This window comes from Gossypium hirsutum, chromosome A13 (assembly GCF_007990345.1).
Source record: "Gossypium hirsutum isolate 1008001.06 chromosome A13, Gossypium_hirsutum_v2.1, whole genome shotgun sequence".
NCBI lineage: Eukaryota > Viridiplantae > Streptophyta > Magnoliopsida > Malvales > Malvaceae > Gossypium > Gossypium hirsutum.
Genome location: NC_053436.1, coordinates 63951275 through 63963062, shown reverse-complemented (window position 1 = coordinate 63963062; position 11788 = coordinate 63951275). Strand labels below are relative to the sequence as shown.

General features: G+C 35.0%; 1 non-coding gene across 1 annotated transcript; it reads left to right on the top strand.

Moving 5' to 3' along the window:
- The first annotated feature begins 10386 nt into the window (after positions 1 to 10386).
- LOC121212784 (small nucleolar RNA R71) lies at positions 10387 to 10494 on the top strand. Its single transcript, XR_005908158.1, has one exon. It is a non-coding gene; the product is annotated as a small nucleolar RNA R71 (small nucleolar RNA).
- The last annotated feature ends 1294 nt before the right edge of the window (positions 10495 to 11788 follow it).

Sequence of the window (11788 nt, the reverse complement as noted above, 5' to 3'; positions counted from 1 at the left end):
ATATCATAAAACATCAAAATACACAAATTTCACCTATGGGTATTTTTCCAAATATAGACCCTAGGTTAAATTATTGCTACCATAAGCTTTATCGAGTTACCGGGATCTCAAAATCGTAAAAATCATTAAAAACGGGGCTTGGAATCACTTACTATGGAGCTTGGAAGCTTGAAACAAACCCTAGCTATGGAGAACCCTTGAAATTTCGGCCTAATGAAGAAGATGGACAAAAATTGGCTTTTAATTTTGTTTTTAATTCATTTTAATAACTAAATGACCAAAATACCCTTACTACTAAACTTTCCAAAAATTCCTTCCATGTCCTAATTTTGTCCATGAACTTAAAATTGGTCAAATTGCTATTTAAGACCTCCTCATTAATATTCCAAAACAATTTCATACTAAAAACTTCTAGAATGCAAGATTTGCAACTTATTCGATTTAGTCCCTACTTTCAATTTAAGCACTTTAGGCATAGAATTTCATCACGAAATTTTCACACAATCATGCAATCATATCATAAACCTAAAAATAATTATAAAATAATTATTTCTATCTCGGATTTATGGTCACGAAACCACTATTCTGATTAGGCCCTAATTCGGGATATTACACTCGGTTTAGTCCCAAACCCTTTCTAAAGTATGTTTTGGGCTCCGTAGACTCAAATAAGGGACTATGTGTAAGAGAATGAACGCTTTGAAATATGAATAAAATTTTATGGCTCGTATTTTAGTTTAATGTTTGTATGTTTGTCTGGTAACGCCTCGTACCTTAGCCCGGCCTCGGATACGGGTAAGGGGTGTTACAGTTCGAATTAATTCTAGATAGTTTTCAATTCTCAATTTGGGCTTCGTAGACCCATATTAAGAATTTCTACACTAAGATTGAAAAGTTTTAAATTTGATCAAAATTTTCTGATTTGAAATGATTGTATGCATGAGTTTAAGGTAAGTAATGCCTCGTGCCCAGTCCCGGCCTCAGACTCGGGTAAGGGGTGTTACAATGCTTTTATGTTTAAAGTGTTAGGTTTATTTGTATATGGCTTCCTAAGCTTTTGAAAGCTTACTTTGTGTGTGTTTGCATTGTTTTATAGATTTCATAGCTATCGGAAGCTCGGGGATCATTGAGGATCATCACCACACTATCAAGCTCTATTTTGGTACATTTTGAATGTAAATTCGAGAAGTATGGCATGTATAGGCTAGAAATAGTTGATTATGTGTTCTGAAGTGTTATATCTAGCCATGTGATTTGGCTTGGTTTTGTTTTTTGTATATAAAGGAGTTTTTGGTATGAATTATGTGATGCAATATTATCTATGTGAAGTGTTTTGGATGGACAAGAGAGTTGATCAATTTGGCAAGTTTTTGGAATGTGCCTAGTATGGAATTTGGTAAGGTTTTGGCGTGAGATTTAATTGTATGATTAGAGATTATGAAACCATATGTTTTGGTATGATTTTGACTTATGGAACGACATGTTTTGGTATGTGTTACAAACATGAATTTTTTGTCAATATTATGGCATGAATGATGTAAGTTTTGGTATTAAAATTGCTAAAATTATAGTGCAAATGTGCTTGGTTTGATGCTTGTAGGTTTGACCCAAATAAGGTGGCAAATTGGCTTTTCAAATAGCCTATTTTTGTCCACATGGACAGAGACACGGGTGTGTGTCTCAGCCGTGTGTGGCACACGGTCATGTTGCACGGTCGTGTGTCCCCTAGGGTACACTACCATTTTAAGTCAGTCTTGAGCACAGACAAAGCACACGGGCGTGTGGCTAGCCGTGCGACCCAAGTTAGTTTCGACTACGATCAACGCACACAGGCATGTCTAGTGGCAGTGTGGTTAAGTCAGTATGTATGCCCTAATTTGACACGTTCTAGACACACGAGTGTGTCTAATACCGTGTGAGGCACACATCTTGTTCACATAGGTGTGTTACCTCTGTAACTTTGAAAAATGTTTAATTTTAAAAAAATTTGTATGAGCTCGGTTTAGTCCTAACCTTCTAAAGCATGTTTAACGTCTCGTTGACCTATGTAAGGGACTCTATATTGATGTATGACTATGATGCTATGATGATTGTGAAATGAATGTTAAATGTTTTGATTTCTCCGATAACACCTTTAACCCTAGTCCGGCGATGGATACGGGTTAGGGATGTTACACTTACCTCGGTACAAAATGATAGAAATGAGCCTAATCCTCGTATCCTTGCTTTCCCCTGATCAAGACCCGAATCACGTTTTTCTTGATCTATAATGCCAAATTTAGCTTGTTCAATACACATATTGTTTGAATTGACCTATAATTCATACTTTGGTAAAGTTACCTTTTTACCCTTAACTTATCACTTATTTAAACTTTAGTCCCTAGGCTCGTAAAATGAAATGCATGCATTTTCTTTGTTTTCCAAGCCTAGTCGATTCATATTCTAACTCATATCAGCCCACATTTCTCATTAAATCACATTTCTACTACATTTTTTACAAGTAAGTCCTTTTTAGATGTTTTCACTAAAAATCACTTAGTAAAAGATGTTACACTCACATCAAACTTGCATATTCTTTCATTAAACGTCAAAATACAAGCATGTCACATGTGGGTCAAATTTCAAACATGAACCCTAGCTCAAATAAATGGTAGAAATGGCTAGATCGGTTGATAACAACTTCAAAAATACAAAGAACATTAAAAATGGGGCTAGGATGCACTTACTATTGAGTTTGAAAAGTTGGAAAACCCTAGCTATGGAACGCTTGCAAAATTCAGCTAGCACTTGGAGAAGATGAGCAAATTTTTACTTATTTGTCCCTTTTTCTTCTTTTATTAACCAAATGACCAAAATGTCCTTTTTACTAAACATTACATTTTTGTCCATGCATGTCCATTTTTGTCCAAAATTATAGAAATCAGTCAAATTGCTATTTAAGACCTTCTAATTTATAACCCATAGCAATTTCATGCTAAAGGTTCTAGAACTCATATTTTGCAACTTATTCAATTTAGTCTCTAACTTCAAATTGGACACTTTAGGCATAAAATTTCTTCATGAAAATTTCACACAAACATGCAATCATATCATGGACAATCAAATAATCATAAAATAATTATTTCTATGTAACAGTCTGGTTTAGACCCTAGTCAGAATAGTGGTTTTGAGACCACAATTCGAGTCAAAAAAATTTAAATATTATTTTTCGTGCTTATAATATGTGAATTGGCAAGTGTGAAAATTTCATGTGAAAATTTAATCATTTGTGTGCTTAATTTGTAAAAAGGACCTTATCGCGTATATTGTAAAAGTGGCCTTCTATTTGCTAAAGCACCTAATTGATATGTCTTTATAATTGAGAGGTCCTTATGTTGATATTTGACCATTGGAATTATGAATGGACATTAGTGACCATTTACTTATATGAATGATATGTTTTAATACATGGGTAAAATGGTAAAATGCATATTAATGTTAATTAAAATAAACTAAAAGCGTGAAATAAGGTTATTATGTGTTCTTATTGCCAAAAATTGTTGAAAAAAAGAAAAGACAAAGATCTAGGGTTCGGCCAAGGAAATCTATGATTAAGGTATGGTTTTGACTCGGTATTTGATAATTTTTACGTTTTTGTAATCGTTGTTTTGTATACTATCAAGCCCATGTCTCAATTTCTAATTTTGTTGATGATTTTAAGTTGAGCCATTGATGAAATTATAAGCTTTTTGAAGTTAGTTGTTGGTAAATTAAAGATATGTTTTGGGTTAACATATTTTGTATTTGAATTTTTGATGAATTTGAGTAATTTGGACTAAATTGTGAAATTTATAAATTAAGGGACTAAAATATGAATTAAATGAAATATATGGACTTGTATGAATACTATGAGAATTCGACCTAACATGGGTATATGCAAATTTTGTGTATTTTGTGATTTTTGTGATTAGGGACTAAATTGTCAAAATATGAAAATGTGAGGGCTAATTTGTAAAATGCCCTAAATGTGTGTTTATGGATTGATTTGAATGATCTAGTGAATAAAAGAGTTAAATTTGAAATTATATAGATCAAGAACTAAAGAAAACAGAATTAGATCGGGGAAAGTCGAAAGTCGTCGAGTAGCCGATTTCGTCTATCCAAATCTGTACGAGGTAAGTCTATATACAAATAAATGAGTTTTGAATTGAATTGCTATCGATTATATGCTATTTTACTATGATGAATGAATATATAAGTTGAGAAAAATGAGACATCCGAGAAAGTATCGTCAAACTTCCGATGTTTGGAAAGCCCGTATGAACCTTAGGAATAGTTAGGATACATATGTCATGACATAGGATCCGATATGTGTTATCGTGTAAGACCATGTCTAGGACGTTGGCATCGACTTATGATTTATGTGTCAGACCATGTCAGGGACGTTGGCATCGTATTTGGTTTCAGTAAGACCCTATCTGGGACAATGGCATCGATATTTGTTTACACGTAAGACCACGTCTGGGATGTTGGCATCGTACGAGCTTTGCAAGTACCCGCGTATCCTTATGATTCTGAACGGTTCAACGGGCAATCTGAGAAAATAGATGACTATGTGAATTTGTATCCAACTGAGGTATGCTTGAATTGTATACCATATTTGAGAATGAAAGGTAAGTATATGTACCTTGGTGAATTTATGATATAAGTATAAGTTGCTATGAGAATGAGTTATGATATGTATATGTAAATTATGTTTAAATGAAATATAAGAGATATATGGCTAAGTGAATATATTTTACCTGAAATTATATGATTGGATTGATGTTATTTGTTAAGTTTATTTTTTGATACGTGATATTCATGACAGGTTTTAAAGATTTATGAAAGAATCGTTCTTGAGACTAAATTATTATCACGATTAAGGCAAGTGTACCTATCAAACAGTAGTATAGTTCAACAAGACTGGATTATCGAACCCAAAGGAACTACAAGTACTAGTATTTACTTCCTTTTTATTATCTAGCGTAAAAATTAAGAGGTTTGGTTATCTAAACTAATTAATAACTAAGAATGCATAGAAAGAAAATTTGGGAAAATACTTTTGGGAAAATTCGATTGATTAAGACAATACCTAAGGAAAAGTCCACCTAGACTTCACTTGGTATTTGACTCTAAATCAGAAGATTTATTCATTTGACTTGATCTGTAGGAATCCCTAAGTTATATTATTATCTCTCTCGAGACTAATAACGTCTAACTCTAGGTTGAATAATTGAAATCTCTTTCTAATTAACACCCTAGAATTGCATTAACTCGATCTATGGATTCCCTTATTAGGTTTCACCCTAATCCCTTAAAATCTTATGACCCTATCTCTAGGCGTGCAATCAACTTCGCTAAATTATGACAAATTTACTCTTAGAGAGGGTCTATTCCTTCTCTGAATAAGAGCTTAACTTGAATCAATATCCAGGAATATCAAAACAAGAATTAAAAACACATAATTAAGAACAAGTCAAATATTTATCATACAATTCAGATAAAAATAACAAGATCCGTCTTAGGTTTCATTCCCCTTAGGTATTTAGGGGGTTTAGTTCATACTTCTGAAAGAAAACATCTCAAAAGCATAAAGATAACAAAACACAAGAAACCCAAAACTCTTGAAGGAACATGAAGGGAGATCTTCAGTCTTGATGATGAATCCGACTTCTGAGATGGATCAATCGGCTTTCTTTGAGTAATTCCATGCTTTCTACTCTACGTTCTCCCTTCTAAGTGCCTCCTCAAATGTTTAAATAGGCTTTAGAATGCTTAAGAGCCCCCAAAATTGGCCTTTTCCGAATAGAGTTATACTTGGGCTCGGCCGGGGCAAGCCCATGTGACACGCCCATGTGCGATTACTCCAGCCCATGGTCAAGGCTTTTGAACAGGCATGGGCGTGTAGTATACCCGTGTAAGTTGTGCTTCAATCCTACCAAAGGGACACGGCCATGTGACACGCCCGTGTGAAAAAGTCCAGGCCATGTTGATTTCCCACGTGGGTCCATTTTCTCCGTTTTCGGCCTGTTTCTCACTCTTTTTACTCTCATATGCTTTCCTAAGTATAAAACATGAAATTAAAGGTTTAGGAGCATCGAATTCACCAAATCTAAGGTGAAACCATTCATAAATAGGCTGAGCATTGGATAAAAATATGTATAAATTACGGTTTATCAAATACCCCCACACTTAATCATTTGCTTGTCCTCAAGCAAAAATCCTCAACTCATAATCAAAATAAGTTCTTCTCAATTTATAATCCCTATCAGTAATATCTAAAAATAATCCATAAGTACTCATACATTGAGAATTCAACTAAAAGCACATAAAAGTTTCAAACATTCCAAGTTGAGCATTTTATCACGAAAACATAGGTGTCTCCCCTCATCTAACTGATTACCTTTGATCAAAATATCACAGAGTTTAACATCCTCACTAAAGATTCACTCAAATCACTCAAGGTGTTTAATGACATCAATAAAAGCACTCATTAGTCAATATGAAAAGTTATTACCATAGGCTTACTTGAAAATCAAATCTCGACCACTATATATTGAGCTGATACATCAATCAAAAAGTTCTTTAAAAGGGTTGTAATGTGGCTTTGGTTAGGGGTGTGGTCACAAGCTGAAAGAAGATATTAGAATCGAGATTGAATTGAAATATTACCTAGCTAGAAATATAGCTAGTCATCAGTTGAGTACAAGTGAGTTTCTTCTCAGAATATTGAATTAACACTCAAGCTCAAAAATGATGAATTACTACTAATATGTATTGAAGTAATTTTTTTAAGAACAAGTCAAATATTTAGAAGAACAAAACATAGCTAAGCAATTACTTCAAATCAAATCTCAACAAAAATAGGATCAAATTAGGGAATTTCAACAATAATAGGTTATGGGTTAATATTAAGGGTAAATCAATTAATGGTTTGTTAGGCTCAAAGGGGTTCACTAAGGGTTAAACCTAAGTGCCTTTATCATTTTGACATATCAAATCAAATGGTGTGGTCTTGACATGCATAATCAAGCAAGTTCTAGAATAACAAATCAAAACTGACGCATTCATAATGAAAGTGAGCATGAAAGGAATAAAATATGCTCTAAAGGCTCAAGATTTCACAAAAATTATGGCTTTTTGATGTTTAAACTTGTGAATTTCAACTCAAGATAATACCTAATCTTAAGGAAAGAACCTAAAAGTTTTTAATTCTTCAAAAATCAACTTATCATGCTTGATTCCCTAATGTCTTAAAGTTTAAACAATCAATGCATAAATACATATGTTTTAATTTAAGACATATCAATAGAAATCATAAATTAATGAAATTCATTCTAATAGTGATATGAGTGATTCAAGTGAGAATAAGACAAAATTCAGGGATTTCTACTGATGATATAAAAGATCCCCCACACTTAAGATGTACATTGCTCTCAATGTAAAAAGAAATATATATTGACAAAGATAGATTTATAACCATAAGATAGGGAGAGAAGTGAAACTTCTTGAATGATGAATGAACTCCTTGAAGTGGAGTCATGGAGAATAAACGGCCAAAGCAATGATGAGGGTGGAGGAGGATACTCCAGTGGTGGTAGAGGTTGATTTGTCCATAAGTCCTGCACCGTTGGAGTTTTTAGTTCCTGGTTGATGATGAACTTTAGAGCTCTTTATGACTGTGATAAAATCAGGAACTCTTTAGGAAATATAATGAAGCATATTTACTTGTAATGAAATAGCCGAAAGTAAAATAAAAATTGTAAAAAACTGAAGATAAAATAGTATTAACAGGAAATAAAAAGTAATTTCAAAATAAAAAGATAAAGCTAAAATAGATAATAGGTGTTTATAGAGAAATTGGGGCACACGGTAGTGGGGCACGCTCGTGTGCCTTCTTTTTAGCTCATGTTTTCTGTGGTTTTTGAAATTGGGTGCATTGTTGTACACGACCATGTTTCATGGCCGTGTAAATCTTTGATCACTTCTCCCATGCCTGTGTATGCAGGTACACACCCGTGTTATTGTGAAAGTATCGACCACGGGGCTAGGCACGGGCATGTCGAATGCCCGTGCTACATTCTCAGTTTCAACAATGGTTTCGAGGCACGGGCTTGTCTTACACCCATGTTGTTTTGGTAGTTCCCCCATGACCTTGTCGTACGGTCGTGGAACCTTTTCACATCCCATGATGGGGAAAAATTTTTTCCCTGTTTTCACACCACCTAATCAGGCCCGTGTGCCTAGCTGTGTGGTCTTTTGAAAGTCTGCGTTCCATGATTCGGTTAGTATGTTAGATGTTAAAAACTAAAATTTTAAAGAAATTAACAGTGTTAATGCTCGGGTTACCTCTCGAAAAGCGCTTATTTATAGTCTAAGCTCGACTTACCTCTCTTCTGCATGGTCAATGTGGTGGAGGAGTTTACACTCCTTATCCCTTTTATCAACTTTATCAACATAAGGTTTAAGATGGGTATTGTTTACCTTAAATGTACAGAATTTGGGATGAATTACCTCGACTATACCATATGGGAAAATACTGTGTACAGTAAGAGGAATTTCTTCATTAGGCTTAGGAGTGGCAATGCGAGGATATGCTGCATCTAGTAGTACTTTGTCTCCAACCTTAAGTTGATTTGGTGAGGAATTGAGTTGTCCTAGCTCGGTTTCAGTTCATCGATTGTTTTCAGTTTTTGTGTCCTCCATTCATCTAGCTTCTCGATTTGTAACCTTCGTTCTTTATAGATAGGTCCTTTGTTGTTGTTTGAACACGGCTCATATGTATTCTTCGAAACTATTTCCTGCATAGAGGGTGTCACCACTTGATCAGTACTAGTAGAATGATTTATACAACCACCTTTAATTTTATATGTGTTACTCAAATTATGAGCTTGAAGGGTGATTGTTTCGTCTCCCACACGAAGTGTGAGTTCACCTGTACCAACATCAATAATGGTTCTAGCAGTCGCTAAAAAGGGTTGTCCTAAAATTAAGGTGCGTTACTATCCTCTTCCATGTCTAGAACAACAAAGTCTACTGGGTATATAAATTTATCGATCTTAACAAGAACATCTTCAATGATACCCCTAGGAAATCTAATGGTTTTATTAGCCAATTGAATGCTCATCCTAGTTTGTTTGGGTTTCCCAAGACCTAGCTATCTAAACATTTTATAAGGTATAACATTAATGCTTGCCCCTAAGTAAGCCAATGCATGATGAACATCTAAACTACCAATTAAACAAGGAATCGTAAAACTCCCTGGATCCTTCAATTTGTTGGGTAGCTTATTCTGTAATATGGCTGAGCAAACTGCATTCAATTCCACATGCGATGCCTCATCCAACTTTCGTTTATTTGTTAAAAGCTCCTTTAAAAACTTGACTGCGTTTGGCATCTGCGAATGGGCTCCAATAAATGGTAAATTAATATGTAGTTTCTTTAAAAGTTTAAGGAATTTACCAAATTGTTCGTCTAATCGGTCTTTCTTTGTCATATTGGGGTATGGCACACGAGGTTTATATTCTATACTCATCAGCTTTGGGTTATTTTGGCCTACCTCATTCTTACCTTTGCTTTCCACCCTTTTTGGCCTTGGTTTTGCAACTAACACTTCGTCATCTTGAATGGCAATCGCGTTGAGTTGCTCCCTTGGGTTAGATTCAGTGTTGCTTGGCAAGCTACGTTGTGGTCGTTCGGAAATTAGCTTAGCGAGTTGTCCAATCTATGTTTTGAGCCTCTGGATTGATGCTTGTTGATTTTGAGTGGCCTCTCAGTATTCTAAAAATGAGTTTCTGATACCGAGATGAATTTGGTTAGCATCTCCTCAAGGTTCAGCTTTTTCTCCTGTTGTACAATGGTTGCTGAAAGCCTGAAGGGGGTGGTGGTCTCTGATTTCCTTAGCCTCCCCATGAAAATTTGGGTGTTTCCTCCAACCTGCATTGTAAGTATTGTTATAAGGATTGTTTGAGATCGAGGATTGTTACCCATGTAATTTAACTGCTCATTCTCCATGTTGTGGCCATAAGGTGGGTATTCTGAACTGCTTGATCCACCTCCACTTGCTTCACACTGCATTATTGGGTGAACCTGTGAAGAACTAAGGAAACCATCAATTTTCTTATTCAAGAGTTTTACCTAATTAGTGAGCATGTGACCAAATCGACGTTATAAACGCTAGCTGTTTTCGTTGGCCTTTTCCTCATGACTTGACACTGATAGTTATTCAGTGACATCTCCTCTATAAATTCATAGGCATCTTTAGGTGTCTTATTATTAATGGTTCCGCCAGTAGCTGAGTCAACCATCTACCGAGTCGAAGGGTTTAGGCCATTGTGAAACGTTTGGACCTGTAGCCAGAGTGGTAACCCATGGTGAGGGCATCTTCGCAAAAAGGTCCTTGTATCTCTCCCATGCATCGTAGAGTGTTTCTAAATCCATCTGCAAAAAAGAGGAGATATCATTACGTAATTTGGCTGTTTTAGTCGGCGAAAATATTTTAATAAAAAATTTTCGATCATCTGTTCCTAAGTAGTGATTGATCCTCGTGGCAACGAGTTCAACCACTGTTTAGCTTTGTTTCTCAATGAAAAGGAAATAAACGAAGGCGAATGGTGTCATCAGAAATGCCATTAATTTTAAATGTATTACATAGTTCCAAAAAGCTTGCCAAGTGAGCGTTGGGATCTTCGTCCTGTAAACCATCAAATTGAACAAATGGCTGTATCATTTGAATTGTGTTAAGTTTCAGTTCAAAAGTATTTGCAGCTACAGCCGGTCTAACTATGCTTGATTCAGTTCCTGTTAATGAAGGTGTAGCATAGTCATACATAGTGCGCGGAGCAAGATTCTAATTCACAGCAATCGCAGGAGGTAGTGGATTTTCTTATTTTCAACCATTTCCTCGATTATGGTTGAAGTATCATCCTCTCGCTCTTTTGTGTATTGTAAGCTTTGCCTTATTTCTTTACGGTGTCTGCAAACTGTCGGTTGGTCTTATCGTCAAAAAGTAGTGGTCCTGACAGGTTTCTTCTGGTCATAAACTAGAAAAACCTGTCAGAAGAGAATGAATGAAAAATTAGAAAATAAAATAAAAATTCAAATTGCAATAAAAGTAAAATTGCTAAAGTAATAAAAATCGAGTGCTCCTAATATCCTAGTTCCCCGGCAATGGCGCCAAAAACCTGATATGTGATATTCGTGACAGGTTTTAAAAATTTATGAAAGAATCATTCTTGAGACTAACTTATTATCATGATTAAGGCAAGTGTACCTATCGAACAATAGTATAGTTCAGCAAGACCGGATTGTCGAACCCAAAAGAACTACGAGTACTAGTATTTACTTCCTTTTTATTATCTAGCCTAAAAATTAAGAGGTTTGGTTATCTAAACTAATTATTAACTAAGAATGCATAGAAAGAAAATTTTGGAAAATACTTTTGGGAAAATTCGATTGATTAAGACAATACCTAAGGAAAAATCCACCTAGACTTCACTTGTTATTTGACTCTGAATTAGACGATTTATTCATTTGACTTGATCCGTGAGAATCCCTAAGTTATATATTATCTCACTCGAGACTAATAACGTCTAACCCTAAGTTGAATAATTGAAATCTCTTTCTAATTAACACCTTAGAATTGTATTAACTCGATCTATGGATTCTATTTTTAGGTTTCACCCTAATCTGGCAAAATCTTATCACCCTATCTCTAGGCGTGCAATCAACTCCGGTTAATTATGACAAATTTACTCGTAGACAAGGT